The 25,422-nt window shown below is 38.4% G+C and overlaps 2 protein-coding genes across 4 annotated transcripts in view; one reads left to right on the forward strand and one right to left on the reverse strand.

The window, feature by feature from the left end:
* Nucleotides 1-9,664, reverse strand: part of LOC117571166 (protein artichoke) — a 57,257-nt gene extending 47,593 nt beyond the window's left edge. For both annotated transcript variants that reach the window (XM_034253197.2, XM_052003031.1), the window contains exon 1: nt 9,610-9,664. The gene's annotated coding sequence lies outside the window, so the exon portion shown is untranslated. The remainder of the gene's footprint in view (nt 1-9,609) is intronic.
* LOC117571174 (protein folded gastrulation) overlaps nt 4,660-25,422 on the forward strand; it is a 42,740-nt gene continuing 21,977 nt past the window's right edge. Inside the window, exons 1-3 of one of the 2 annotated variants that reach the window (XM_034253205.2) lie at nt 4,660-4,717; nt 5,874-6,671; nt 22,762-22,971. The gene's annotated coding sequence lies outside the window, so the exon portion shown is untranslated. The remainder of the gene's footprint in view (nt 4,718-5,873; nt 6,672-22,761; nt 22,972-25,422) is intronic. The other variant, XM_052003044.1, reaches the window with a different exon arrangement.

The raw sequence follows: 25,422 nt of genomic DNA on the forward strand, positions 1-25,422 counted from the left end.
TAATTCATCTTCTCAATATTTTGAAAGGAACCTTGATAAATACCAAATTAGACTTTGTTCTTTTTCTATAATTTATAGCATATTCACTTAGCAGCATTTCCTTAGTTAGAATTTCCATTGCTCTTATTCTAATTAGGTATTTCAAGTATTAATATCATTTTAAATTAAAAAAGTTCAAGAATGTTTTATTAAAATTTATTTTTTCCATTTAATAAGTTCTACGTTCTTATGGTATAAGGAATGAATATGTTTTTCCTAAAATGTTATTGTACTTTATTATTGGACTGTTTCAACTATTTAACAAATCCAAACAAAATAACTTTTATTTTTGAGCTGCAACTTGAAGAATATCAAATTTCGTTGACCAACTTCAAAGGCAGATCTAACAACATTAAATGAGATGCCACCCCACAGTGAATTTGGTAATTTTACAGGGTATATGAATGCCCAAAAGGGCCGATTTGAAATGCAGGTCGCTCGCTTTGACATGGGACGCCAAAAGTGCCGTTAGGGGACACTATCAGAATTGGGCCAGTGAGTTCTTAAGTAGATAAATTCATTATGCAGTGCCACTAAATATCCGTAGTTCTGCTCGCTAACCTGTTGGGTGTGTGGGAGGGGGGAAGGAGGGGAAGAGTCGGGAATTGTACCAGAAGTCTTTTGATCGTAAGCAACAGAATCTCTTTGACTGTCCACACACACACACACACACGTATCGTCAAAATATGTGCATTACATTTGCTTCAACTTTGTATTTGAGAATTTTCTTTCGTTTTTCAATGCTTTTTTGGCAAAACAGAAATGAGAAGAGGAAGAAAAAAGCCTGACGACTGGCAAATTGCCGTCCACTTTTCATGTGGCTGTAACCCAAGTTTGAACCTTTTATCGCTGCAATTCATGTCGTTGTCAGCGTCAGTTTTTCTTCTTGTCAGTGTCTCTTCCTCGTTTTCTCTTCATCTTTCACTGCGATGCTGCTTCTCATTTCTGCTTTTGCTTTTTTTGTGGAGCATGTCCATGTTTTCTTTTGCCTTTATTCGATTTGTAGGCCCAAAGCATCAGAATCCTAAAAATGCTGTTGCCCTTTTCTTGTATTTTTTTTCCACTTCTTTTTCACATATTTTTTTTTGTTTTTTGTGTTGTTGGCGCTGCGTATCGGCATTTGGCATCTGGGCATATATGTATGTGTAACATGTTACCCTCCTGCATCTCTGTATCTGTATCTGTTACTGCTGTAGTTGTATCTGTATCTGTATCTGTGTCGGAGTCGGTGTCGGTGTCGGTGGCATGCATGCGTGTGTGTGTGGCGGCTTCCAGGCCAAGCCCAATGCTGTCGACGTGTTGATATGTTTATCATTGTTATTATTTATGTTTAGATTTGAATGTCAATGTCGATGCTGCTGCCGCTGCCGCCAACGCAGTCGAGGAGGGTCAGGAGGGGGGGCGATGCCAGGGTGACGCATGTTGCCGGGGTTTATTGTGCGCACTTTGAACTTTGATGGCATTAAGTTGTCAATTTGCGTTTTGACTTACGAAAGACATGAATCGAGAGAGCCGGCATGCCGCAGCAGAGTCCCCTTTCAGTCCTCCCCATCCCTTTCGACGAACTTGAACTCGTATCGGAATCCCAATTCGAAGTTGGGAAACAACATTGACAGTCGAGAGCTAGGCGAGAAATTTCAAATGAAAAGGATTTATCATGTGAATTGTAAAATGTTTTTCCGCCTTGTTTGCCCTCGATTGATTTGACCAGCTTTTGCCTACTTTATGTTTAAATAATATATATGAATAATATATATTTATGTTCAACAGTATTTGTCTTGTTTTTTTTTTGCTTCAAAATTTATAATTAATGCGCTTTGTTGTCGTAATTGCCGAGCATCATGAAATCGAAAATCAAATGATTTCCAATCAAACAAACAAATTGAAGAAAACTTTTGCCTTGAAAGTGAAAACGAGAACATTAAAACTTACAAAATACAACAACAACAACAACAACAACGACAGTGAAGATGTTGAAGAAGAAAAAATACCAAAAATAATAAAAGTGAAAATGAAAATGTAGAGAGGCGAAGGAGGGGGTCACGAGGAGGAGGAGGAGGCAGAGGAGGAGGACAAGACAGCTAAAATAAAAAACAAAAGAAAGAAATTAATTTCCATTGAATTCCAAATGCCACTTGGAAGATGCTCGGCACCAACGAAGTCAAACATTCGAAAGACAAAGAAATTTTTTAATTGATTTCACTTAAAGTACCAACAACAAGACAAAGCACAAGAAGCAGCTGAAGAAACAGGAAAAGTACCAGCAAAAAAAAAAAAATGAAATAAAAGTTTGTTGATTTTGTTGTTCGTTTTTTATTTGGATGCGCAAGTCTTGATTTTTGGGAAAGGCCTGAGCCAAAGCCAGAACAGACATATCCATCCGAAATACACTTGACCATTAAAAAGCAAACTCAGACAAAGGCAGCCAAGAGAGGGTGGGAGAGAGAGGGGAGAGACTGGCGTTATGTCCGAATCCAAGTGGGCATAATTGGCCATTATGTGGGCCTAAAAAACAGCATCAACAACAGCAGGCGCAGCAATGAAAGAGAAAGAAAGAGAGAGAGAGAGAGAGAGAGAGAGAGGGCCACTTGGGAGGCGGCTAATTAAAAGTAGCGTGAAATACAATTTGGCAATGGAGCAACAGCAACAGCAACAGCAGCAGGGAGCAACAAGGAGAACAACAACGAAAACAACACTACATGCCATTCATAATAACCATAATGGATTCGAACATGTTCAAGTTGAAGTTAAGGATTTCAATAAACTGAAGCCCTCTCCAACAGAGCTCACCTCTCCCGCTCTCTTCATTCGCCAGCGAAATGGAAACTGAAATGAAATTCCAATTCCAGAGAGAGACAGGAAGAGAAACGAAGAGCGAGTGGAGCAGACGATGTGTATTTTGTATTTTGTATTTCGTATTTGGTTTTTGTGTGTTGGGGCATTGCGCAAAAAGTTAATGTAAGCGGATGAGCTTAACGGTGGCTTGGGAATTCGATGGATGGATGGAAACCAGAGAGGTTGCTCTCGAGAATACGGCGATTGTGATTTGAAGATATTCGCTCAATTCTGGATTTACACAGAACAGTGTAAATGTCAGGGGATTACTACGCTAAGCATTATGTCAAGTTTCCTGACCTCTTTCTGACCTGTCCCAATCGAGCTGACTGACTGACTGACTGCTTGACTGACCTATGCCAAAAATCTAAATTCCAAAACAATGCAATGCAACAACTGCATTTCAATGCAATGTTCCAGCGACAATTTGTCAAATTGAGAATGGGACAAAAACAAGAAGAGAAAAAATGTGAAAATGGAAATTGATTTCTTTGAAAATGTCACTGGAAATTTACCAAAGAATTTGAGGCTCGCAACAAAACATGACCCCATACTAGGTGTGTGTGTGTGTGCGAGAGTGTGTGCGGCTGACTATGTAAATTTCTCAATTAGTTGCACAAACAAAAGCAACGAAATCCATTTCTCGGTGTCATTAATCATGAGCAGCCCAACTATCGACCAAGTGTCTAGCTGTCATACCCATCGTAGAGCCATCAGCAACAGCAACAGCCACAACAACAACAACAGCAACAGCAACAACATCGAAGCAACTCAGCAAGAGTCCAGTTGCAGTTGCAGTTCCAAATTTGTTGGCCAACTAATGCGCATAACCGAGTCGAACACACGCGCAGAGGTTAAAACTAAATTTTCCCAGCAAAGTGTTATCGATAAATTTACGAAAAATTCACACACACTTTCCTCCATTAAACCCGATAACAAATTTCGCTGCTCTATTTAATTCAGATGTGACTAAAAAATCACGATGGTAATAAAAATATTTGTAAAATTTCTGTTTTTCTTCGTAATTCAATTTTTCGCATCACTTTGCATTATTCAGATTGATTTGACCATAAAAAACAAATGGTGCATGGAAATATTACTCATACGTCAAGCAAATTATTTTAATTTACTGTAATTTCTGTTATTAAATCAGCAAACAACGATTAGACTATAAATATAGAGAATTTCTTTTATATAATCTAAAAACGGAATTGAAATCAATAAATGTCAAGGAATGATAATAGAGCTTACATGACAAGAATGTAAATCGAATTAAATTTAAGGCAATAGCTGACAAATAATTTTAAATTGAAAATCGAAAAGGTCATTGGTTCATAATCAACCAACTTAGTAAGAGGAGTCGACTAAAAAATGCCCGGTACAAACTTTATCACAGCATTTATTTGGTAAGTGTAAACTTTGCTGTTGGTTTGTTTTGATTGCGATGCGAAAAGTTTAAGCTAGCGCCACTTTTGGCATGCTGACAGAAACAGCAACAAATGCAAGTAGTAATAAGAGCAACAGCAACAGTAACAAGAACAGCAGCAACCACGAAGGCAGCATCGACTCTGTCACATAGTCAAAGTCGTTGCGCTCTCTTCACTTCAGTTGTTACTCTCAGTTTTACTCTCGCTCGCGCGCTCTCTCGTTGTGCAGTTCTGCAGCGATCGTTTTCGGCTGGTGACTCTTGGCGCTCTTGCGCTCTCTTCGTCAGTCGCACTCTCGCTCACAGACACGACGACGACGACGACAGCGGCAGCGTCAACTGCGGGCTCGGGGCCACGACGCCCGCACACATTTTCAAGCCTCATTCCATAAACAACTGTGAACGTGAACGGTAACGGTGCGTGCAGTGTGTGTGTGTGTGACTTAAAACTCAGATCCGATCGTCGGCGATCGCTACGCTTCCCATACCCACAGTATTGCCATCCCCCATTCGAGTTAACCTAATCCCAGCTAAAACTAAACTAACTGAAGCATCCAACACGAACGAACAGTGGTGACAACAAGTGCCCAACAAATGTGACAAAGCGATCAATAATTCTATTTTCATTTTCGATTTGCTCCATCTATTTTTATAGTTTTCTCCTTGTTTTTTATTTTACACGTTTTTTTTTTAATTTTTATTTGTGTGTGTGTGTGTGTCACAGAAGAGCAACATTTTGTGTAGTATTTAAAACATACTTTGGCATTGTTGGAATCATAGAAATTACTAATCGCGTGAAACGTGCTTAATTCATCATTTCGATTAATTACATTACAATTTTCATATGTTTCTTTGCTGATTTTGTGTGTGTGTGTGTGTTTTTTTTTTGCGATCGTGCGCCAAAAAGTCTAGCGACAAAACGAAATGTACAAAAGTAAAATAAAAACGTTTTTTCGTGTGCATTTCTCTTTTGTAGTGGGGAATCGCTTTGGTGTTAGTTTGACCCGATTCCGATTTGAATTTGGACTGTGTGGTGTGGTGTGTGTAACCAGCAAGTGACAAAAGCAACAGCAACAACAATAATACGAAACAAAAACAAAACAAAACAACGAAAAACATGCGTATCTGTGAAAGGAAACAAAAAGCGGGAGAAATAAAATCAAATAAAATGCACAAATAATACTTAATATTCCATGTACATGCATACTATACTATACTATACTATATATATATGTATATAGACCGATGTTATCCGGACACACACACGCACAATTGTATGTGTTGTGAAACACGCCGCATTTTGTTGTGTTGTTGTTGCTATTGTTACAACAGCAGCAGCAACAGGCGCCGATAATTTATAATCTTTTACATTGTATTCATATGAGCATCGTATATAGTCATATATATATATGTATATATGCGTATTTGTATGCATGTTCACATAGCATGTTGAAGTAATAATAATCTTTTTTTTTTTTTTTTGGTTAATGTTACAACAAAATGATAATTTATTCAACATTCATTTATTATAATGTTTTCTTCTCTCTTTTTCTGCAATTGCATTTTTCAACAGTTATTGTACCACTGTGCGTGCGTTTTCTGCCTCCTTTATTACACTAGTTCACATACATAATACACATATATATATACATATGTGTGTTGTATGTGCATATAATTTGTTGTTGTCGTGTAAATTGTGACGATATTTATTTTTTGTGTGCGAATCTTTCTTTGTGAACGGGAATTATCTATGCTTATATACGGTATTTATATATGTGAGCGTATACGTGAGTGTGTGTGCGTGCCATGTGAGGCACTTGCAGTGCAACAAGCAGAGTAACAACGAGCTGTTGTCATAATGCCAACAACACCAACAACAACAACAACAGCGACGACGAAAAAATGAAAGGCAACAAACGACAAGAAAACTTTAAGCAACTAAATAAAATTTAGATAAAACACAGAAAAAAAAAAACGAAAACTAAAACCAAAACCAAAACTGGCCAAGTCCACAACAACGATTTAGAGCGCGGTTCTCGAAGCAACAACAACAACAACAACAACAGCAACAGAAACGCGAGCAACAAACGAATTCGTATTTAATATTTATTTGTATGCTAATTTATTTTACAATAATTTGGTATTAACCCAAAATCCAACACCAACAACAACAACAACAACGACGAAAACCAATAAAACAACTGCGAAAGATAAAACCAACAGCAGCAGCCACAGCAACAACAACAACAATCGCTGTGTTGACAACAGCAGCAGCAACAACAACAACGCATGCGCAACGACTTTTCTGCGTCTCTTTCTCTTCCACTTTTGATTGTCATCTTCTTTCGCCTGGGATATAAAACAGCAAAATGTAAGTTTTTTTTTCTGTTTTTGTTTTCATTTTAAGTATTATCATAATTTGTTAAATTTGTTGTTGAAAACATGTTTTTAATGCAAATTCAATTGAATTTCGCCGCTGGCAAAAGGGGAGCAAAAATCGCAGTAGAAAAAAAAGGAAAATAGTAGTAGACCATCGAGTTGTTGGCTGACTGTGTTGTCAGACATTTAGCAGTCACTGTCGGGCATATCCTCAACATTTTACCACAGGCCTTGGGCGCGACCAAAATCCTTGGGCTTTACCCAGCATCTGGTCGTAGCCGCAGGGTTCTTCAGCAAACCATTTGACTTCTCTTTAATTGAGGGCAAGTTGCGCCTCTTTTCTGTGGCTGCGACTGCGACGCGGATGCGGATATGGATGCGGATGCGGATATAATGTCGTATAGTAAGGCAGGCGACAGACGGTCGCTCGATCGGTCGATTTGGTCGTCGTTGGCCGGTTTCGCTTTCGGTCGCAAAACGAAATCCGCATGCTACTCATAGGTGTTACTTTCGATGATGATGAGCCAAGCAAGAAATGGGTTTATGAGAGGCGCTTAACGCTTAACGACAACCACAACGCTGAGCTGAGCTGAGCTGAGTTGCGTGGTCACATGAAATATCATTTTAAGAGTCACCTACAGTCATGCCTCGCTTTAACAGACTTGTTGTTATATAATTCTTGTCTCTTCACTTCATACTCTACACATCGACATCTCAATTAAAATGAATTAGCTACGAATTTGAATAGAACAACAACAATAAAATTGCTAATCAAGTTTTCTAAGAATACGCAACAAAAAGAACAACAGCGAGCCACAGATTTATATTTCTGAATATAACAAATAAATAAATATGCAATAAAAGTAAAAATGAAATAAATTCAATTTTCAAGAATATTTTGAAAGAATATTTGATAGGCCATAGCTGTTAAAATGCAAAAATTATCGCTCAATTTTCACTCATAACTTTAACTTAAAAAAAAAAATAAATAATGGATTTTAAAAAAAGCTGATTTGTAAAAATTGGTGGAATTAAAAAAAAAGATTTTTCGACGTACTATATCAATATACCAAATATAGTCGTCGGCAGTTTTAGTATTTTTGAAGTATATTAATTTGGTACACCAAATATACCTTTCGGTATATTTTAGTATTTTTCAGTAATTTTGTGTATTATACATTTGTAGTACCATATCGGAATATCAAATATATCCTTTTGGTATATTTTAGTATTTTTGTGGTATATTAATTTGGTACACCAAATACATCTTTCGGTATATTTTAGTATTTTTCAGTAATTTGGTATATTATACATTTGAAGCACTATATCGGTATATCAAATATATTCTTTTGGTATATTTTAGTATTTTTGTGGTATATTAATTTGGTACACAAATATACCTTTCGATATATTTTAGTATTTTTCAGTAATTTGGTATATTATACATTTGTAGTACTATATCGGTATATCAAATATATTCTTTTGGTATATTTTAGTATTTTTGTGGTATATTATTTTGGTATATTTTAAGAATAATGCGGTATTGTTGTCCTTTTATTCACCATTGGTAACGTCTATCTCACACTCGGACACACTCGACCGAAAACTACAGAGTAACTAAAATTCGTATTATAAACTATTAGAGAAATATAAATTGAAGCAAATTAGCTGGTGAATTATGTGGCTAAAGAATATAATTAAGTTGGTTACGAACTGCAATTATATTTAATGGCTTATGTTAAGCTAGTTTATACCAGTTGGTACTTTAATATTTTTGTTATGCTTAGCTCAATCCTTTCTCTTGGGTTTCCCTACCAAATGACAACGTGTTTTTTTTTGTGGCAGCTGCGAACATTCGCACTCAAAGTCGAAAGATTTGCTAGATGGAAGAGGTTTTTAATGGCCCATTGAACTGTTTGACCTTCACATTTTGGCTTATCAGTCAAATATTTGGCAAAACAACAAAAGCTTATATGTTCATAATATTGCGATGCTGCTAATGATCATGGCGATGGCGATGGCGATGGGAATGGGAATGCTAATGATGATGTCAGGGGCGTTATCAGCGAAATAAATGTGCTTCAGACCACAGGCAAACCGATCGTTTCCGTTAATCAAATGCCAGCCCCTATCTAAGAGAGAGACAGCAACTGAAAAGAGGGACACAACGTGTAATGGTATTTAACATTTGGCAGGCAGTCAAACTGTGAAATTGGTGACATCCGATGCGAAGTTTGAATGCCACCGCGAGTCGAATCGAATCGAGTTGAGTCGAGTGTTGAGTGTCGAGTGTCGAGTGTCGACTGTGGGAAATTGTCCGCGTGGTCACCAAAATTCATTAGACGCATTAGAAAGTGTTACAAACAGCACGCAAATCAAATTAAGTACTGATAGGCGGACACCACACACATACACACATACTCAGCATTCGTCACACTCACACTACTCACACCCATACTCATCACTCACTCCCATACTCATCACTCAGAGAACGAGACACTCACACACATTCGGAGTAGAGTGTGAAAATAAATCAGCAACGACGAGACACGAAATTCTCATTTTCGTGGTCTATTCCCTCCTCGCATTTTAACCCCTCCCCACCACAAAGCAAATAATTTGATTTAAGCTAAAGGCACTAGCTTCGAGGCCCTAATCAGCCAATGGAGCACATTCGAAATGGCCATTAGCGACTCGACGAATTTCTGGAATTCTACTTCGACAACAGCAACAACAACAGCAAAAGCCGAAAGGAATGCACAATACGTGCCTTAAGACTTGATATCAATGACCTCAGCTTCCATCTTATGTTACTCCCTCCCCCTCACTCCATATCTTCATCTCAATTGCTATGATTTAGACATGAGTATTTTCATTTTCATTTTGTTTTTATTTATGGTTTTATAGCTCTTTGCATTCCAAGTACTCACCAAGTTAGACGCTAAACACTCCATCAAATGGGTTCGATTTTTCAGTTCAACTGCTGCAAATGGAAAGAGTTCGGAAATGGAAATTTGAGTTTAGTTGAATTTAATCGCAGGATTAATAAGAAAGTATTCTTAAAGCATTTAAAATAGTTGTTAAGAAAATTTATGCACACATTTCAATTTGGTTCTTGAAACTTGTTGTGCATTTAAAAAAAAACGTAAATACTTAAGGGAACTCTTCCGGTTGCATTGTTTTGATTTATTGGCTTGATAATTTTTTCAAATTTTTCTTTTTCATAATTTCCCCAGAGAATAAAGTCTTTGTAGCTTATATTCAACTTATAAATTAAAATTTTGCATTGTTATTGAACGGAATTTTCAATTGAACGCTGAGAGTCTTTTTATTATTTTGTTGGTATTTTAGTAGAGAAGATAAGCTTTTAATTTATTTGCTAAATAATCGAAATAAACGAGAGTGTTTGATTTAAATTAAAATAACCAATTTCCAATGGCTTCTCGAATCAAACTGTAAGCTCAACTTTTGTTGCTATTTTATTTATTTCAATACTGCACTTAAGCTTTGAGTTGTCATCAAGGAAATTCTATGTTTAACTTGGATATTTGGTTTAAATCAAATGTAAATTAAATAAATTGTCAACTCAATTTTGTTATTGATTTCAAATGTGCACTCAAGCATTGAGTTGCCATTTAAGATTTTCTAATTATCTTAAGAATTTAAACGATTTTTTTTCATATTTTTGTCAGCTTAATTTTGTTATTATTATTTTTTTAATTTGAAAGGTGAACTTTACTTATAATTCCTATTTTTCTTGATAGCGTTTAAATCAAAATGGCAAGCACAACTTTGTTATTACACTTGAGTTACAATTTAAAGAAAAATTTGAGTTTAAGGAATTGAAAATTATTAGTGCCTATAATCCTATTTGTATATTGCTAAATATTTCGATTTAAATTTCAAAGATTTTAATTTGTTAGCTCAAGTTTTGTATTTATTTTATTTATTTTAACGAAATTCAAATTTAAGCTTCTAATTCAAATGTGTATTAATTTAAATGTAAATGAAAGTATAAGGTCTCTTTTTTTATTTTCAAAGCAATAAATTGTAAGCTTAGATTTGTGTGAAATTTTGTTAATTTCAATGCTGTATTTAAAGGGAATCACTTTAGTTATAATTCCCATTTCATAATACAGATTAAAAGTTAAGTTGAATTTTTTTATAAGTTTATTTATTCCAATACTGCTTAAAGAAATGTTCACTTCAAATCTAGAAAATAGTATGGAATTTTAAATCTATTTCTTATGCATTTGAATCAAAGTTAAAATGCCACGCTCCATGAGCAAACTTGTGGCATCGCAATTAGTTTCACTTTGTATTAAAACATAAAAATGTAAATTTGTTGGTTGGCAAGACAAGAATACAGTTTGTTTATGGTTTGATTGTTTGTTGTTGTAGGTGGAAACTTAATAAGCTAAACTGTACACGACTGTTTTGGCCTTCCAACCGCCAACCGCCAACTGACCCAGCTGAACCACCTGACCAGCAAGTGTGCGAGTGTGCGAGTGTGTGTGTGCAAGTGTGTGTGACTAAATGGAAATGCCAAAAGGTAGACAGGTTGGAATATACCCGTTAGCGTAGCATAGAATAGCTCCAAGTTCTGTGCACTGTAGCGTTGCATAAGCCGCGCTTCTGCCCCTCTGCTTGCCCCTCTCTATACCCCCACACCCACCCCCACTCTCTGACTCATCTCTCTTCCTCTCCTTGGCACTGTGTTGGCCAGTTATTTAAGCATGAAATGCCGCCACAGGGTGGCTGCCTGGCTCGCAAAGCAATGCGGCTTGTGCCGCACTCTGAGTCATCGTCATCATCATCATCATCATCATCGTCGCAGTCCGCCCGCTTAAACGCAGCGATGCGTCAAAGTGTCGACGAACGTCGCACCGTCCGCAACGAACCCGGGGGCAACTTTGACCACTGGCCAAAGGGGAGAGAGAGAACAATACTCGCGGCGATTTGATTGCGGCAGCGCATGTTACGCTTTTGTGGTCATCGTTGTTGTTGCTGTTGCTGTTGCTGCTGCTGGCGGGCAAGCGGAAGCAGTAAACAGTTTGGGGCAACAGTTGGTGGCACGACGGAAAGGAGGAGGGAGGCGGTTGCGGGAGGAACAGCGTCTAATCACCGCCGATCGCTGGACTTGAGTTCTCTCGCTCTCCCCCTCTTTCTCTCTCTCTCTCTCTCTCTCTCTCTCTCTCTCTGTCTCTGTCTCTGTCTACAGGTGCATTATTTTGTTGGTCTGGTCGCTTGCTTGGCTGCCTCATTTGATGCGTCTTCTGCCTTCTGCAGCAGCAACAGCAACAGCAACAACAGCTATTACAATGCGACTTTTTATTGTTCTTGTTTGCCTCCGCTCGTAATTTACATTACACTCCATGGCCGACAGTCGTCGTTTGTCTTTCTTTATGATGCCTCCACGTTGTCGTCGCAGTAAGAGAAAGAGAGGGAGTCAGCAAGTGAGAGAGAGAGAGAGAGAGAGAGCGAAGGGCGAGGAAACCTTCTTCTTCCGCTGCCAACAGCAACTACTGCTGTTGCTGTTGCTGTTGCTGCTGTTGCTGCTGCTGATATAAGCCAAAGCTCAGCTCGACGTCACAGCTGAATGCGTCGCTGCTACTTCCGCTTACAATTGTTTTTTATTATTACACTTTATTACACATTTTATATTCCGTTTTCATTTCTATTTTTGCTGCCGTCGACATTGTTGTTGCTGTTGTTGTTGTTGTTGTCGCTTCTGTTGGTAAATGATTTAATTATTTTAAATTCTTGTTTTTGTTTTTGTTTGGCTTTTCTTTTTTTTTGTTCATTTTTCATTCGCTGTTACTTGTTTCTTGTTGGAGTTTGGCCACATTTGCATGTGCCAGCGGCCACGCCTCCTACGCCCTACACTCACACTTGCACACACTCGCTTTTGGCCGCGCTTCTGCTTGGCATATTATTTGGGGGAAAAGCATAAAAATAAACTGAAAATTAAACGTTGTCAACCGCAAATGTGACAAGCACTTAATTTTCATGCATGTAAAGTGCGCTCGCAAAAGTGGAAGTGGATGGCCAAAAGCAGCAGGAAGGCAACCATGCAGGCAAGAGCCTGGCTAGGATTGGCCAGCAGGATATAAAGGCTACTACTAACTGTCACAGCATCAAGCCACAGGCGACACACTATTCCCATTTACTATTTTCCATTCAACAACGCCGCAAGAACTTGATGGTTGTAGATCAGCATCGAATTGGGATAAAGAGTTGTTCTTACACACTTCTGAACTATTATTGATTATACATTTGTTTAAAACAATGGTAGATTAACAGTGTTATTTTCATGCTAGAAAATATACCACAAATGTTCTGTATTAATTCATCTTAAAACATATTCAGCATATTACTATTTTTTTAGTATAATATTTCTTTTTGAAATATTTCATTTCATTCTTTTTTACAATTAATTTCCAATTCACAATTAATATTGTGCTAGAAAAGATTATACATATATTAAACATATTCTATATTACTCAGTATTTTACTTCGTGTATTCTTTTCCTTTTGAAATATTTTCTTCGCTTCCTTTTTACAATTATTTTAAAAGTTTTTTATTAAATGAATTTAATGAAATTGTAGAAACTATTTTATAAGGGAAATATATTTTTGCAATATAACTTAAAAGACAAAATCTAGAATATTCTGTTTGTTATTTAAATGATAATAAAATAATGCCTTAAAGAGCTTATCTAATTTAATAATCTAATAATATAATTAATTTGAAAATGTGACGTTTTTATTGTATTCTAAAATCAATTAAAAAGTTACTTGAGCTTACAAATGAAGAAAAAAAAATGTAAAATCAAATTTATAAATAATACTTTTTCTAAGTTTCTACTGATGGTGTTGAGAATCTATATTTTTATAATGATTTAATTTTCATTTCATTTGTTATATATATATTTATGGAATATGAATGATTTAACTTTTACTGAGATCTTTTTCACATTTCCCTATGAAAAAGGGTGATTCTCTTCGTAATTCTCTACGCAATTCTTTTCGCCATTCTCTATATTCTATATCTATATTTTATAATGATTTAATTGGGCAGCTAGTAGTTCAATAATTTTTCATTTAATTTGTTATATATATAATATATTTATGGAATATGAATGATTTAACTTCTACTGAGATCTTTTTCACATTTCCCTATGAAAATGAGCGATTCTCGTCGCAATTCTCTTCTCCGCTCAGTTCTCTCTATTTTGTTTATAGTTCTTTACCCAATTAGCTGCTTAGTTCTCTCTGCTCGCGTTTTTTTCTGCTGCATGTTGACAAATTTGTTGGCTGCGCCATCGTTTCCATGAGTGTTTTGCACCTGTTCTAGCACTCGCCCCTCCAACGCTTTTATCCCCTTTCCCCCTTTTCAGCCATCAGCATGCATATGGCATTCAGGTGTATACGTAAACGTGTGTGTGTGTGCAGAGTGTGTGTGTGTGTGTCAAGTGTGAAAGCATATGTTTTTACAATGGGCAACGTGATGGGCGCTGAGTGGAGAGTGGAGAGCAGGAGAGAGGAGAGCAGGACGAAGCAGAGCAGAGTAGCGTGTGTTGTGGCTTCTGAATGGTACTCGTTGACGGTGCAGCTGAGGGCGGGGGAATGGGCAGCGAATAGTAGTGGCAGGGGAAAGTGGGCGGATAGGACAGTGCAGGGCGTGGCAGGTTAAGGGGCCACGAGTCATGGGCGTTAAAGGGAAGAAGGTGTAGAAGGGGAAACGAGGAGGAGGAAGCTGGATTATTCACATTGTGCAATGCAGTTTTCGGTGTATGCAAAATGAAAACGCGTGTTTTTGCTCGCCACACTTGTCGTTGTTGTTGCAACGCGTTGTTGCTGTTGCTGTTACCATTCGTGTTGCTGTTACTAGTGCCAGCGGCAACACCGACGCCTCGTTGCCTTAGGGACAACAGCAAGGGCTTTGAGCGGGGGGAGAGGGAGGAAAGGGTGTTGTTGCCGCTGGGTTATGGCTGTTTCGTTGATTGTTTGTCAGCCGAGGAAGTGAAGGGAAGAGTAGTAATGCGGGGGGGGTGGCAAAGAGACAACAACGACGTTGGCATCCGTTACAGCTGTTTGCGGTAGCCAGCGATGTTTTGGTTGACAATTCTCGTTTGGATTTTTGGCCTTTTTATCATATTTTGTTGTTTGTGAATGCTGCTTGCCTACTTCCCATTCCCCATTCCCCTCTTCCCTTCCCTCCCACCACCCTTAGCTACCATTGTCGCCTGTCGCTGTCGCTGTCGATGTTGCTGCTGCTGCTGCTGTTGTTGTTAGGGTTGTTTATTATGCAGTATGTTGCGTTTGGGGTTTTCCTCTGTGTGTGTGTGTGTGTGTTATTTTTTTTTTTAATTTTATGACTGCGAAAACAACAACAATAAATGCTCGACAACAACAACAACAAGTACGGCAAATAACAAACAACATAATTCCATGATCTCATTACCAAAAATGGGATGTGGTCACACTGCCAGTGGCATGCCTCAAATGCGCGTACGTGTCGCCGGCGAGATAAACATTTATGAAACTGTTGGATCAACAGTCGCAAAGCGCCAAAGAATTGCGTGCCTCGATAATGCTGTGCATCGCTCTCTCTCTATCGGGAATGTTGTTGAGGTAATCTTTGGCAATTTGTTCTTTCTGTTACTTTTACTTGCTGTCAAAGTAATCATTTTTATGCTCTGATTAAAACAGAGCTAAATTAATATACATAAAAATACTGAAAATATACCAAATGTTATACTAAGTTGTTAATAATTTGATACTTCATTCAAAATATACCAAATTTATATACTACAAAAATACTGAAAATATACCAAATGTTATATTTGGTATATTGTTAATATATTGATACTATATTCAAAATATACCATTCAGTTAAAAATATACCAAATTGTATGTAGACGTTTCTGCTCATACAAAAGTATTTCTTAAATACTCGTAACTTCTGAATTTTCATATATACTTCAAAGTACTGAAAATATACCAAATGTTATATTTGGTATATTGATAATATATTGATACTTCATTCAAAATATACCATTGAGTTAAAAAAATATATATACATATAAATATATATATATATATAGACGGGTCTGCTCATACAAAAGTATTTCTTAAGTAACTTCTGAATTTTTATCTGATAGCAACCAAAGTATAGCTTTTATTGTCTGAACAAAAATTCGACTCCAGCTTTAAAATTATATCGTTATACTTCTGTATGCAAGGCAAACATATATTTTCTACATTTAATATTCCATATAAGTATGTATTTATTCAGTATTATCATATAATATTCAGCTATTTGTTTCACTGAATTTTCTTTCATGAATACTTCTATATAATTTTCTGTAATCTCTTGCCTGTATATTTTGCATTCGCATTGTCTTTGCTTTTCTTTATTGTCTACTTCAAAAGTAATATTCTCCCCTATTGTGTGCTGGATTATTAATTCTTTGTTCAATATATATTTTGCATTCCGCACTCACTATTTATTCAATTCAATTCAGTGGAAAATGTTAGAATGCATTTCTTCTATTCTCCTTAATTCTAGTCTCTGCACTTTTGTATGGTATTCATCGCCTGATCGCTGCTTGTCATGGCATACTTGACTCGACACCAACACCAACCAGATGCTCAGGCTCAGGGCTGTTGCTGTTGCTGTTGCTGTTGGGTTGGGTTGGTTTTGGGGGGCGCATAGCGAATCAGTTGCAACAACAATGCAACGATACAACAACAACGACAATCATTGTAGGAATAACAACAACAAGAACAACAAGACGAAGAATATCTTGTGAGCAGTTGTGAGCGACGGGGCCAAGAGTCGAATTATGTGAGAAATGTATTAAAATTTGTTGCGACAGCGAAATGCAAGCAAGCAAATTGTCAGCAACACTTCCCCCTTCCCCCTCGTTTTGCTGTTGTTGTTATTGTTGCTCTACAACTATCACTGCCGCCCTCTGCTTTATGCTTCATTCCTCATTCTCGCGCGCTTCATGCTTCATTCTTCATCAGCAATCGCCCACACCAATGCCAGCGATTGCAGCGGGGCCAAAGTTGTTGCAGCTGCAGCTGCAGCTAGTTGTTGCTGTTGTTGTTGTTGCTGCTGTTGCTGCTGCTGCTGTTTGCTGCTTGCTGCTTGCTGTGTGGCATCTTTTGCCGCAGTTTCCCATGAACCGATGGCGCCCTCTTTGCTGAATGGGCGATTGGCCGTGTGACCGATGCTGACATGTTGCTGATGCCTCAAAGCAGCAACAACAACAACAAAAACAACTATGGCAGCCGCATTGTTGCCAGTTGTTAACTTTGTGTGCTGTCAATGATTTTGTGGTTCAAGCAATTCAATTGAAAATGCAATGGCATTAGGCGATGACGATGACGATGACGCGAACGCTGTCGACGCTGACGACGACGACAACGTTGCTCATGATGATGAACATGATGATGATGTTGCGCACGAAACAATGCGAGTCATGGGTGGGCCATGGATCGGACCAAAGCGGGCCACTGATCACGACAAGCAAGCAACCAAGCAAGCGGCAGCCCTTCATTGTTGTTGCTGCTGCTGCTGTTGCTCTTGCTGTTGCTGTTGCAGTTGTTGTTGTCGTGCATTGGAACGTGAGATGGCAGATAAATCAATGCCGGCCACAGCAATAGATGCGGCATTGTTGCTGCTCCACATTCAAAATCATTGAACTAATGAGCGAGCCTGCCACTCGATTGCAGTCGCAGCCGCAACAACGACAACAGCAACATGTTGCTGCCGTGTGCCGCCCTGCTCAGTAGCGGCAGCCACTGTGATAAGCACAGACATAGAAAGTTTAATGACATTACAAAGGCGCTGAGTGCAAGCGAGATAGATGCAGCAAGGCAGAGAAAGGGAGGGGGGGAAGGTGAGTGGGTGAGAGAGAGAGAGAGAAAGAGAGAGAGAGGGGGGAAGAATGCAAAGCGAGAGCGTGCGTAACTTTGTCTAATCGAAATCGAAAACAAACCGCATTAAAAGTCGCAATACAAATACAAAGACAAGCAGGCACACACATAAACACACGCACACACACACACTAGCACACACACAACAAAGTCGCTTGCTCGGGGGGAACGTTGACCTCCATTAAAGTGATCGTGCAACGGCCCCAACGCCAGGAGCGGGAGGAGGAAAAAGAGGCGAAAAAGGCGGTGGGCGAGTGGGGGGAAGGGGCGTAAGTGCATTTGTGGGAGTGTCAACGGGAAGGGGCGAGTTATGCTGTCAAGCAGATTACGACAAAGCTTTAGCTTTAATACAGCCATAATATGCAATAGCTATGAATGTATATAACATAGCTATAGCTTTATACTACACATACTTGGCTTTATGTTCGTTGATAATGATTACACAGAACTCTGACCCACAGCGCTTGCCTCCCCTTCCCCTGCTCCCCTTCCCTATGTCTTGCCTGAGCAAAGTTCTCCACGTAGCTCTTGCTGTGTCTCGTTTTTTCTACTTCTGTTTTTTTTTTGTTTTTTTGGCTGTCCCTGACATCACAACATCACAGCTCAGAGCGCGCAACTCCAGCTGAGAACTGAGAACTGAGAGTTGAGAGCTGAGACTTCTCCTTGTCATTGTCAGTTGCAATTAATTGAGCTTTAATCATGTCTTGGTCGCCCGTCAAGCAATCACTTTTGGTTTTCGAACTGTTGCAATCGTCGTCCGTCAGCTGCATTCAAGTGCCAGTTATGAATAGTATACAAATTATGCAGTCAATTCGAATTCGAGTGCGAGTTCGAGTTCGAGTTTGCGTTGGAGTTGACGTTGACGCTGACGCTGACGTTGTGAATATGTTAAATGATTGATTCTTTCTGATTGCATTTTGAGCAACGTTAAGTATTTCATAATTAATCAATCGCAATCGATTTGATGCGCCACGTTTTCAATGCATTGCATTGTCGTTCGTTAGCACCTTTTTAGATGCTGCCTGCTGCTGCGCTGGGTACAGTTCGTGAAGAGCTATTTAGCATAGACACGAATCCTGGGAACAGTTTAGTTCTCTGCCTGAGAACAGTTGTGCATTTCCGAGAACGCTAGCAACACATTCATATTATATAAACACAGAAAGAGAACTTACCGTTCTCATCTTTTGTATGGTATCAATATAAACTGGAATCCTGGGAACACTTTAGTTGTCTGCCTGAGAACAGTTGTGCATTTCCGAGAACGCTAGCAACACTTTGATATAAACACAGAAAGAGAACTTTTACCGTTCTGATCTTTTGTGTAATATCAATATAAGCAGGAATCCTGGGAACAGTTTAGTTCTCTGACTGAGAACAGTTGTGCATTTCCGAGAACGCTAGCAACACTTTGATATAAACACAGAAAGAGAACTCTTACCATTCTCATCTTTTGTATGGTATCAATATAAACAGGACTCCTGGGAACAGTTAAGTTCTCTGACTGAGAACAGTTGTGCATTTTAGGCAATTTCGAGTGCTCTTGCACTTTGTTAACATCTGGTTAACTGTTGTTGTGTAGTCATAAATCTTGGGAACAGTTTAGTTCACTCTGAGAATAGTTGTGCATTTAAAGCAATTTTGAGTGCTAGATAAAACACCTCTTGCCCTTCCATATCATCTTTTGTGTGGTATTAGACTAATACCTAATACCTACACTAATACTATTAGTATAAACAAGAATCGTGGGAACAGTTCTCTGCGTGAGAACAGTTGTGCATTTTAAGCAAAGTTGTGCAATAAATTTCAACACTTTAACAAAAAACTCTTGCCCTCCTGAGGTCGGCACACTCCATTCTAATGTTTAGCCATGTTAGCATCTGGTTATCTGTTTTGTTGTGTGTGGTATTCCCCTGGGACCTGTTTGCCAGCCTCAAGTAAAAGTTCTAAACTGCTCGCCAACTGATGAATGGCCTGATATATTTATGAGCGTGTACTCGTCGTCGACGTGTATTTTATGTAGCCGCAACTCGTTATATTCCGCAGTACACACATCGAGTATTCCCTTCTCCTGTGTGACTGCGACTGCGATTGCGACTGTTCCCGGGTCGTAGCACCCATCCGGATTCTTTTCCCTCTGCACTGCAGTCTCAGCAGCTGCAGCAGCGAAAAAAGTTTTCATTGTTCATAAATTTTAACGCACTTTGCTATAATGATATAATAATCATTTTATTTCTCATTGTTGTCCCCCGGAGTTTTGCAGCAGTTGGTTTCGCGCTTGGGTTTCTCGCTCCTTTTTTTTCTTGTTTTCTTATATTTTTTTTTGGTGCTGGATTGTCGCCGTTTTATTGCCACAAGAAAACAACTACAAATTTGCGTTTAATTTAAAAAATATATATGTATTTTGTTGTCGTTTTTTTTTTGCATAAGCGCAAATTATGAACAGCAATAAAAAGTAACAAAAAACAAAAACACTGCAAAGGAGATCGCAACGGCAACAAAAAAAAAAAGCAAAAAAAAAAAAAAAGAAATCAAGTAAGAAGAGCTCTCTACGAAGTACTAACAAATATTTTATACACTTTAAAGATGCAGAGTTATAAAAGCGATTGAAATGAAAAGTATTACGCGAAATAAATTTATTGTTTCGATACACTCTAAATCAAGTTTTGTTTTCATTATTCATTAGATATATTTTTAGTTTGCCATCCTGTTCTATCTAATTTATGCAGTGTTCTATGCAAATCGAAAGTGTTTTTAAAAACCTTTTTTTCTTCTTTAAATTTGTTGCATAATGCTGCTGATAATTGCGATGCTTGCTGCGAAAGAGTATGGCGAAAAAAACGCCAAAAATTAATAAGAAGACGACAAAACTGAAAGATGATTGCAAAAGTCTGGAAGTGGAAGCTGTCAGCAACAGCGACGTCGACAGCGACACCGACAGCGACAGCGACGTTGACGTCGACGTCGACAGAGGCGACATTGCTTGGCGCTAATTTGATTTTTGTTGCTTTTGCGGCGCCTCAGCGACTGCAGCTGTTGCAGTTGTTGTTGCTGTTGTTGTTGCTGCTGTTGTTGCGGTTGCTGCCGCTGCCGCTGCTTTAGTTGTCTGGGGAGTTACATTTTGACATTTAAACGTGTTTTTGGCACTTGACAGCATTTTTAGCTTGCGGCCCGTTATTGTTGTTGTCGCCGTGTTTTTTTTTTTTTATATAAATTTTTTTTTTTTGGCTTTTTTATTGCTCAATTTTTATTATCTTTCTTGATTTGCGCTTTGCTGTTTTTATAGCGCCGTTCGTCGTTCGTCGTTCGTCGTTCGTCGTTCGCCACTCGCCATTCGTCGCCGTCTGTTTGCCTTTTGTACAAGTTTTCACCAATTTGGCCCACAGCTGTAACCCTTCCCCGCACGCCTCTTGCCCATTCCCCGACAATAGGGAGAACCTGAAAATCTGGTGTCCACTCATAGGCGTCATAGAAATTTCTCGCCTGAATGCAAATTTTACTTTTATTGTTTCATGTTTTAGCAATAACAGACAACAAAAGAAGCAAATTGATTGCAGCTCTGTTTGTTTGGGGCACCCTCATGAAGGACCCAACAAATACACACACACACACACACACACACAAAAGGCACACACATACGCTTCGAAGGAAAAAAAATAAAGTTCCTTGGCAGCGGGCCGAAAATTGAATGTCAACTTGAATGGCAAAACCTGTTTGATTTCCAAATCAACCGAATCCAAATAAAGCAAACGCACATCACAGATTGAAATAGACACAAAATATTGCGCCAAGAAGGGACAGAAAGAGTGCGACAGCCATAGAGAGAGAGAGAGAGAGTGAGAGAGAGAGAGAGTGAGTGTGTGGTTGGGAAAAAGAGAAAGAGGGTTGAGCATTGAATCGGGTTCAGTTATCGATTTGGGGGGCAAACGCTCATCGAGGCGTAGAATTAAACTGTCAAATTCAACAAATAACTGGATTTGTTACATTCAATGCCATTACGTATACGTACCGTATGCCAGTGCGCAAAGATGCCTAAAAAACATTTGGCCTCATGATGAATTCTTTCGCCTCCCCACTTAAAGGCAAGCGCACTTTCAGTGGAAAAACAAGCTGATAACCAGCTTAAAACACAAAACAACTTTAATCGCTCTCGGAATTTGTTGTGTTAAATTTGATGTAAAGAAAAATAAAACTAAGTCTTATGGAATCATTCTATATCAAGGTCATAAACACAGCCGATAGACGCCACACATAACGCCCACATGCTTCCTCTCCACAAATAAAAAAATACTTCCATTCCTATCAGCAGTAACAGCAACAATAAATTCACTTTTTGCGCTTTCAACATCATTTCGTGGCACGCATTAACCAATTCTTCGGTTTAATCTCGAGAAAACAGGAAGAAATAGAACAACTCGAATAGTTTAATCTCTCCTAAAAACAAATAACTATTCCATGTTTTTTTCACTATGTATAGAAATTTGAAAGTGACAGAAGAGCTTGCAATTGAAAGGCATCATTTTGTTAATCAAATCAAGGATTAATCTTATGTTGAAAGCTTAAATCTTAATAACAAATTTTACAAATTTTCTTAAAAATTATGTAATAAACATTAAGTTACATGTTTATAACATAATTGAAACATCAGAGCTTTATGCAGTTTTAAAATGATAACTCGTATATTGAATAAGGGAAGGGAAAACAAGCTTAAAGCTTCTTAAAAAGACAGGCGTAATGACCTATAAAGTTTTTTCAAAATGTATCTTACTAATGAGTAGAAATCGCTAAGATATACTTTTAAAATTATATACTAAAAAGTAGATAAGAGCTGGGGAACCATTCTTGAAAGCTATGAATTACTTTAATGTTGAGCAGGGAAAATTAAAGGAATCTTAAAGCTTTCCTCGGCTATAAAATTTACAGAGATAACTAAAAAAGTATATCGAATACTAGATATTTCAAAGCAAACTTAATCGTTGTGCTGAAATCGTTGCTTAAAGCTAAAGTATTTACTTTTGCGAATATTTGTAGTAGACCGAGCTTTAAAAGTTTACAAAATCTCAGTCGACATTTAACTTTTGATTAATCCAATATTTGCAAATAAGCCATTAATTTCTCTCCCTTTTTTATTACAGCAATCCCGCAGCTGAGAACTGACTGAGCGAGCAGGGAAGCAAAAAGGGAATCGGGAACTGGGAACTGGGAATTTGGAGCTGGTTACAGGGCGCACCCACATCCTGTCCAGGGAGGAGCAAAACTGTTGGCGTTGCATTTGTTATTCCTGTTTGCCAATTGTTTTTTTTTTTTGTTTTGTCGTTCGTGACATTTATGTCGCCTGCATTGGGGTGAGTACACGCATTACAATCAAAAAAAAAAAGTGGTACAGTGAAGCAGCGTTGCAACGAACTGCAAGCCTGCAAGAATGAAATGTGTAAATTGATAGATGGTTCGATGTAGCGTTGTTCGACTGTAGCACATAAATAATTTTGATTTTTGTTAATTTGTTGTTTTCGCGCATTTTCTGCTGATAATTTTCGAGCCCATAAATTGCATAAATATTTTGCCGACGTTCGACTTTATGGAGAGCGGGGAGAGCGAGAGGGAGGTGTTAGCTGTTCGCTGATTGCGAATGGGTAGACTTCCCATTTTGATTGAATTTCATTTAATTTTGTTTTATTCTTTAACGCGTTGTTTTATTTTCGTTTTGTTTGTTGTGGCTTTTTTCGCGCTGATGTTTTAGTTGATTAAACACAACTGTTTACGCGCTGCCCTTTTCACTGTCCCTCCCTCTCCCCCTCCCCATCACCCTCGCAACAGGCGTTTGCCTTACGTTCGTTTTACACTTTTTGCTGGAAATGCATTTCCCAGTTTTCCAGGCAGCACTTTTCCACGACGCGGCTGTTTCTTTATCACAATTGCCATAAATTACGCGAATGCGCGGACCGAAAAATCGTAATAAAAAAAAATTGCTGAGCATAAATATTGGCAATATTGTCGTTGTTGCTATCGCAACTTGTTGTTGCTGTTGGTGTTGCTATTGATGTTGTTGTTGTTGTTGTTCTTGGCGCTGTGCATTGAATAAAAATTACAAAATCCAAATTAATGAACTCGCTGTTGTTAAATTGGTTCAATAACATTTCAATTGCGTTGACATAATTTTAATTAAAATAAAATCGCTTACAACAACAACAACAACGAGAAGAAGATGAAGGAGCGCAGCTCGGAATGAAAACACACAATGAATTTTAAATCGAGCCGAGCTGTCGAAATTACCGGCAAACGGGGTTAATCAACCAACGAAGTAAGCAACGATCGATCGATTGACTGATCGACCAACTGATCGCGAGCTAACGAACAAAATGAAGCTTATCGCATCGCAGGGGGTCGCAATTTGCATTTAATTGCATTTACCAGGGCTGCATGCCTAATTCCCGCACCTAAAACAAAGCATTTGCCACCTTCAGCCAGCGATTTCGATTGCGATTCTCCCCGCCCCCGACTTTAATTTCAGTGCTGAGTCTGAGACTTCGACTGAGACTTCGACATCGACTGAGACTTCGGCTCTGGCATTGGCGTTGGCGGTGGAACGCACCCGGAAGCGATAGCGAGGCAACCAAATGGTCGCAGATAACTTGACCATGGGGGGAAAGAACCGGAGGGGCGAAGAGAAAGAAACAGAGGCAACGAATGAACCAGAGAGGCAGTAAAAAACAACGTAAGAAGTGGGAGAAAGAAAAGAATTAAAATATATAACAGAATACTACGAAGTAAAAAAAAAAGAATTCACAGATCGTTGACGCACTTGCCACTAGCTTTGGGTATCCCCTCAGCCTCTTTCCCCCCACGATCAACCCCCTTGAGCCAATCTTCTTTAGTCATGTTGCCCCTGAGCAAAAAACAGTTGGCGCTGCTTGCATTGCAAATCTCTCGAAATCAGCACAAAATGCCAGCATACAGACCGTGCTTACATATGTAAATACAAACAGATATATACAGATACATATATATATATATATATGTATATATCTGGTAGTCATCATGTGGCATCTGCATAAATGCATAAATGAGTTGGCTTGAGCTCAAGTGCGATCATATCAGCGAAAGAAAGACATCAAGAGATCGAGACTACGTCAGATCTGTAACAAACATATTCTACATACTATATATACATGTATCTACGTATTTCACTATAAATAATCTGGAGAGAGTATATAAATAGTTTGCTATGCTCGTGATCTAAGCGGAAGTAAGTCAATTTTGTTGTTGCTGTTGTTGTTATGAAATTTGCTGTGAAATAAGAGCCTACAGCTGGGTGCTGTGTAATAGGGTTGTCAACGCGTGCAAAGGTTGCCATATTTCCGCTCGATGCCAGGGTTGCCAGCTCTGGCAAAAAACTTGCTAATTACCTTTCGAAATATTTTGCAATTAATTTGATATGAACTTGTTTTTTGCTTCCGCAAGTGTAACACAAAATTTGCTTTCAGTTTAATTAAAATGTTTCATTTTTCATTGCTAAATGAGTGTGCAAAACTTTTCTACAAAAAAAAAGTATAGTTTTGCACAAACTGTGTAATTGTGTGTGGAATACAAACGATGATTCAATTAAATAGTTACGAGTGGAAAAATATTAGTTTGCATATTTCACAAAATTATGTAAATTAAACAGAAGAGTTTATAAAGTATTTTTATGCTTGTTGTTTGGCATACCCTGCTTAGTCATGCTGTGGGTACAGGGTATGCAGCGTGCTTATCATGAACTTGGCTTGATCGTGACTCGAAGAGAATACTTCGCATAG

Source organism: Drosophila albomicans, chromosome X, assembly GCF_009650485.2.
Source record: "Drosophila albomicans strain 15112-1751.03 chromosome X, ASM965048v2, whole genome shotgun sequence".
In the NCBI taxonomy this organism is placed as follows: Eukaryota; Metazoa; Arthropoda; class Insecta; order Diptera; family Drosophilidae; genus Drosophila; species Drosophila albomicans.